Source organism: Octopus sinensis, linkage group LG5 (assembly GCF_006345805.1).
Source record: "Octopus sinensis linkage group LG5, ASM634580v1, whole genome shotgun sequence".
In the NCBI taxonomy this organism is placed as follows: domain Eukaryota; kingdom Metazoa; phylum Mollusca; class Cephalopoda; order Octopoda; family Octopodidae; genus Octopus; species Octopus sinensis.
The window spans coordinates 71,944,815-71,951,844 of NC_043001.1; the positions used below are offsets into that span (position 1 = coordinate 71,944,815).

At 36.1% G+C, this 7,030-nt stretch overlaps 1 long non-coding RNA gene across 1 annotated transcript in view; it reads right to left on the reverse strand.

The window, feature by feature from the left end:
* The window catches only part of LOC118763338, a 9,389-nt gene extending 5,648 nt beyond the window's left edge, over positions 1-3,741 (reverse strand). Inside the window, exons 1-2 of the long non-coding RNA XR_004999090.1 lie at positions 3,731-3,741; positions 2,585-2,587 (exon numbers count right to left, since the gene is read on the reverse strand). This is a non-coding gene — a long non-coding RNA (uncharacterized LOC118763338). The remainder of the gene's footprint in view (positions 1-2,584; positions 2,588-3,730) is intronic.
* Positions 3,742-7,030: the final 3,289 nt, after the last annotated feature.

Here is a 7,030-nt window from a genome sequence, read left to right on the forward strand (position 1 = left end):
GTGGAGTATTGATGACAAGGTCACAGATGCAGTGAAATGGGGTATCAATGATCGGGTTATAGATGCAATGGAGTTGACAACAGAATGCCAGTAATTTGATTATAGATCCTTTGATGTTGTCCCGCATGAGTTAGAATCTCATGCACCTTGTTAAAAATGTATTCTTCAATGGGTTTAAATGCCAGTATTGCATGCTGGAGTGTAATGACAGAGATTTGATAACAAAGTTCGCATCAGAATAATTATCAAAAGAACAATATTTGATTGATTATTTGTATAGCCATTTATGAAGTTGATTATAATGTTAGCTGTTACAATATATATATAAGAAATGTAGAACCTCATCAGATTGTTTGTGTATACACAGCTTGTTTTTCAAGTCTCTGGTTCCATGGTCATTGTGATTGGGAGCTAGCTTCATCACTGCGCTGCTAAAGAGAAAGGCAGAGTAAAACAATCAAGGTAGAATGATACATTAAGAGGTTTACTTTGCTGCGATAATCAGCATACTGACAGATTTTCTGTCTGTCCAGGGACAATTAGTCAAAGAGAGAGATAGCCATTTGCTTATGTTTCTATAACTTGCTGACAAAGGTAAGTTAAACTAAAAACAATAGGGTTTTTCATCCCTAATCAGAATTGACCAAAGAATGCCCTGGAGAAGATCAAGAGTGCAAGAAAAGGCTGAAACAATAAACCAAGGATTTGTTTGACAATGTGGGAAAATGTGGATTTGGTTTCGAATCCTGGGTTAGTTGTTCTGTAGCTGTTCGCCACACAACTAATACTGGAATCATTTCCCCTACTTCTACATTCTTATCAGTACAACAGAAAGAAAAGAAAAGTGACATTGACATTACTGCACTAGCAGTGCTCTACAGATAATTAATCATATAACCATTAATAAGAAAAAAGAAAATTTTGCAATATATCAGACAGATAAATGACAAAATTTGTATTCTTATTGATGAATGAACAAGCCAGGACATTAAGGCCAGTCTGATAGTTTATTTGGAATGTGTAATGAAATGATAAGGATAGTGATTTCCATTTTGTGTTTTTAGACTGAAATAAATAGCCTGCTCAGAAAACTGCAATTGTTTCTAATTTTCTATATAAGCATTTCATCTGATGCTTACTTGAAACTAGTGAAAGAGCAAATGTAAACCATTCGTTCACAAGGGTGTTTGTCACTCTTACTGGAGTAACTCTCCTCTTTATATAAATCCTGGAAAAAATACCAAAGGAAAAATGACATGGTAAAAATGTCACTGGTAAAAATACCACAATAAAATATCACAAGTAAAAATGGAGTCCATGTTTAACCTTTTTTTCCAAAATTGGAACAGACATAGAAAATTACAATTTTACATTCACTCTACCACCAAAATATATTCATCATTTTTATCATTATGAATCAGTATACTGGGCTACTAGGGTAGTTTAACCAACTGTTTGTTTTAATCTGGACCTGCACAGCTGCCATTTTTTCCAATAGACTCTTTTGACTTGTTGTTCAACCATTTTTACTATGACATTTTTTACTGTAGCATTTTTCCTGGCCATTCTCAATTCTGCCAAATACAATCTATTTAGTTCAGGCGGGTATTTCAAAAGATTGCATCAAACACAGTGAGCCAGAACAAATACCTACAAGGCATCCATTCGACATTCTTACATCACTAATCCACCATTCTAGGTTGGTACTTTTGTATTGATCTCAAAAAGTTGAAAAATAAAGCTGACCTTGGCAAGATTTGATCTTAGAGCACAGACAATTAGACAAAAATATCTACAAGGCATCCATCAAGAACCCATTTTTATATTTTCAACAATTGATTGCTCTAATTTGGTGTTTTGAAAAGATAAAAAGTAAAGTTGTTCTCGGTGGGATTTGGTGGTCCCTGAACACAGAAAAGCAGAACGAATACCGTAAATCCTCGAGTATAGTCTGCCCTTGAGTATAATATGCAGGGGATTTTTAGGGGGCTGTACCGCTGAAAAACCTAAACCTTGTGTATATTACGCACTCCTTCTCTAACTTGAGTCAAGGAGGTCTATATAGCGTCCTTGATTTATAAAAATGTATACGGTATTGTCCTTTATTATTATTGTATATTTAATATAATGCAAACGTGTAGCTTTTTTGTGCATTTTGTTTGCAGAAAATAAAGGAACAACAGTAATAACATTTAATAAATGTTGCTTACTGCAAGTTATGGCTGATTATTTTATGACTTCATTGCTTTCAGGCTTAGCTTAAGGTAATTTCGTGTCCGACATCACAAAATGCGTCTGAATAAACATTGCCGGACAGCAAATAGAGACTCGGATATTGCTTAGAAAATATTTTTCATTTTTAACCTCGTATATAGTACGCACTGGGGATTTTGACCTTTAAATTTTGGGGGGAAAAATGCGGATTATACTCGAGGATTTACGGTATTTCAAAACATAACAACTGATGCTCTAGCAACTGCCAATTCAACACCCTACTACCAGATACCAAATTTACTTTGGTAATTAATTCTCAATGAACATTACACAGAAATGATAACCCGGTTATGTCTTAATCACAGATTACAAGCTGTAGTAGAGGATTCAGTCTGAAGAGACAGTTTTTAGGGGTTTTGGTTTGTTTGTTTGCTTTCAGTTAAAATTTTTAACACCAAATTAGTTGCAGCTTGCTGTTTACACAGAAAAAAAATGGTTGCAAAATAACAAGCGACTGTTACGTTCTTTTTTGTTTTTTTGTGACCTTGTTGCACTGGGTTTTCAATTCATAGTATGCACATACACTCATGCACATACATTCTCACGCACACATGCACATGCATACACTTCCTTCTGCACACACACACATTCATATAAGCGCGCACATGAGGTAATTCATTACGAAAACAGAAAGCGCGCTTTATTTCTAACTAGTATATCATTTGAAAACGTAAGCTTTAGTTAACAGAAATACACATGTTTGGTCATGTCATGATGTGTTTGATGTCAAATAGTTTTGTAAACAAACGTTGATGACGTCAGGAGCGAAATTACTAGATTGGGTTACAAGCGCAACAGCTCGCTACTTTATTGTTTAACTTCAGCTCTTTACTACTGCATTTTAGCCTACTTTTATAATTTTTGAGGACAACGATAACAATCAACACGGCTTCTGTTATCTATAAACTTCCAGTTATATGTCAGTATTTCACCTTTGTCCCCGTGGGTATTATCAGGAAATATGGCATGCATACAATAATTATGATTCCTCTTTTTATCAAATTTATTGGTGCTTATACGAATTGATGAAATGAATACTAATTTTCAAAAGAAAAATATTTATTACCTTAAAATAAAATTAAATAAAACAGATTTCTGATTTGTAGTCCAACTCATGCCAGCATGGAAAATGGACATTAAAGGATGATGATGAGCGCCATAAATATGTTATTTTTCTAAATGTTTTATCAACAGTGCCCCAGCATGGCCAAAGCCTCTGACTGAGACCAATAATTGAATAGAGGAATATTTCCTATCACTTCCATCGAAAACTTGTCCTTCAAAATCTTAACACTTTTCATAATTACTATGTCATTTACACCCTTTCTTCCTCTGTCTTTATAATACTGTCTCACTGTGTATGTGTAGCATTCCTTTACTTATTGCCTGCCACCAAGCCGAGTATGTGCACTCATCTACACCTCTTATTTGAACTCTCTCTGTAACTCTATTTTACTCCCTTTTCTCTCTATACACTGCAAAATGTGAGTAGAAAAACCTATCAGTCAACATTTATATCAGCTACAAGCTCGAGATTACAATGGCATAGTTTTTTATTCTTTCATTTGTTTCAGTCATTTGACTATGGCCACGCTGGAGCACCACCTTTAGTGTGTCTGCCCATTACTGCTTGGAAACCAGTGTTGGCGTGTTTGTATCCCCATAACTTAGCAATTTAGCATAAGTGACCAATAGTATAAGAACCACTTAAAAAAAGAAGTATTGGCGTCAATTCATTTGAGTAAAACTTCAAAGCGGTGCCCCAGCATGGTTGCAGTCTATTAAGTGAAGCAAGTTAAATATAAAAGATATCTATCTATCTATCTTTATATATATATATATATATATATATATATATATATATATATATATATATATATTCCTTTCTGTTGAAGAGCGTAGGCTTGAAATGTAAAAGATTTTCTCACCTTCCCGAGCGTTAAACTAATACATCTGTTTGCTGTTTACACACCTGTCTTCGTCTTTTGTTTTTTGTAAATTCCAACTATATATATATATATATATATATATATATATATATAATATATATATATATATATATATATATATATATATATATATATATATCACCGTGATCACCGTGACCGACCAGGTTATCAGATGTTGCTACACATCGCTGGTCACAATGAGCCTCGCATTGTTTTAGCTTTCAAATGACGCCACCCCGCTGGCTAAGCGATCAGGCCAACGGAAGAAAGAGTGAGAGAGTGTTGTGGCGAAAGAGTACAGCAGGGATCGCCACCACTCCCTGCTGGAGCCTCGTGGAGCTTTAGGTGTTTTCGCTCAATAAACACTCACAGCGCCCGGTCTGGGAATCGAAACCGTGATCCTACGACCGCGAGTCCGCTACCGTTACCACTGGGCCATTGCGTCTCCACACATATATATATGTGTGTGTGTGTGTATGTGTATTATATATTTTTCAAATCCAGGCAGGGCCAAATGAGATCCTACAAGTTATTTATAATAATAAGTGGCGTCATATCGGGGTTAAAAGAATGACGTGTACAATATTAAATATGCTAAAACAATCTGAAAACAACGGAAACTTTTAAACATTTACCGGTTTTTATGAAAGGGACCTGGGTATCTACATGAGTAATGATACCTCATTCCAAGTGCACATCACCAGGATCGCGACAAATTGCAGACGACTGGATTCTGAGAACATTCAGAACCAGAGAAACGGAAGCCATGATGGTTCCCTGGAGGACATCCATCTTCAGCTGCCCGGATTACTGCTCCCAGCTATGGTCACCAAACAGTGTAAAATTAACAGTGGACCTTAAAGCAATCCAGCGAAGCTTCACAAAGAAGAACGTCTCTTTGCAGCAGCTCAGCTAATGGGAAAGGCTGAAACAGCTAAGACTCTACTGATGGAGCGAAGGTGGGAGAGGTATGCAGTAATATATATCTGGAAGATCCTGGAAGGAATTGTGCCAAATTTTGGCATTGAAAGCTACACCAATGCCAGAACGTGTCGACACTGCACAGTGCCAAAGATCCCAGCAATGCCATCGCGTTTCAGGACCAGTTACTGCAACAGTGTGGGTTTCAGGGGCCCACAGCTTTTTAATATTCTCCCAAAGAACCTGAGGAACCTGCACAAAGTAGATGTAGGCGTTTTTAAATCAAGGCTGGACCTCTTCCTGTCAAGAGTCCCAGACGAACCCACCTCACGGCAATAAGTACAAATGAGGGTAGCTACATCAAACTCCACTCTACACCAAGTGCCACATATTAGAGGAGCATCTCAGTAATGACAGTGTAGCAAAACGGCGTTGATATTTAAGGTCTATTCCATTATTAGAGTGCAAAGTACAAAGTGTGTAGATATATGTATATATTTTTTCCTCTGTCTTCCCTTCTCTGGATCTTTCCTTCTCCTATGTTTCTGATGAAGAGCTCCGCTCGAAACGTTAAACCCTCCTTCTTTCCTTCTTTCCTGAGCGTCCAATAATACTATATTTGTTCCACGTCCTCGCATTGTTGTGTTTTTTTGTGCTTTCTTGTTTGGATTAACTATATATATATATATATATATATATTATATATATATATATATATATATATATACAATATGTTACATTACTCGGTAGTCAAGATAAAACTCTGAGTTTCAGATGCCGAAGTGGAAATCCACAACACCATCTCTTCGGTTCTGGCTATTTGAAAACGTTATGAAAAAATACCGTTAAAAATGAAGGGAAATTACTCTGTTATAACTCTGCTTTGCCTGTGTACTTATACATCGCTCGCATTTTTCGTCATAAAAATTATATAAAAATACATAAAAATATATAAAAATATATAAAAATATATAAAATCTTCTTGGACATTACACAGAAAGCATGTCCTATCCGTTTTTTTTTAGGGGACCAAAAACGTAACAGATTTAGTCACATGTGGGCATGATCCGAAAAGCTCTGTCCTTGTATTTAGACATGTGGTAGGGTCTAAGCTGCTTTTCCAGATAAGCCATCTCTCCATGTCGCATAAACCGCACCTTCCGCTGCCGTTGGTATAGGGCTTACATCTGGCCAAAATCTTCCATTGTATGTTATAATCGACACCTTTATCTCTTAAAGACCAAATATGATTGGATAATTGTGTCGCTTTTCTTTTGTTCCAGTGCCTAAAGCTCAAAGTGTGGTTATTGAACCTGGCCTTGAAATTACCCTCTGTCAGGCCCACGTATTTCTTCGTCGAAACGGTGTCTTTAGTGGTTATAGAGTTTACGGTAGCTTCATATATGATGGTCTTGGACATGCAAGCTCCATTTAGCGGGCACAATTCTTTATTCCTGCATGAACAGCTGTTTTCTTCTTGTGTTTTTTGTATGTTATGATTGATTATGTTTTTAAAATTGGTAGTTGAACTAAAACTAATTTTTAAATTGTGTCTATTGAAGAGTTTCCTATAAGCATGGTTAACTGAAAATGTCTATCTATCAGAGCTAGGAAATATTTACCTATATTGAAGGCCACCTCGGGTGAGTAAGGGGGCGTAAAACCAGATGACCTTCCTATTTCTATTATTCCTTTTCCTTATTGTTGGGCTGGTGATAGGTGTATATTTTATTTTTTCGCTAAAACCACTATCTTTTAAAGCTTTATTATAAACTGGGGCAACGCTATTGAATGTCCTCATTAGATGAGAGGCTAGAAATCCTCTTACTAATATTTTTAACTAAATTTTTGAATACTATAGGGGGATGGCATGAACCTACATTAAT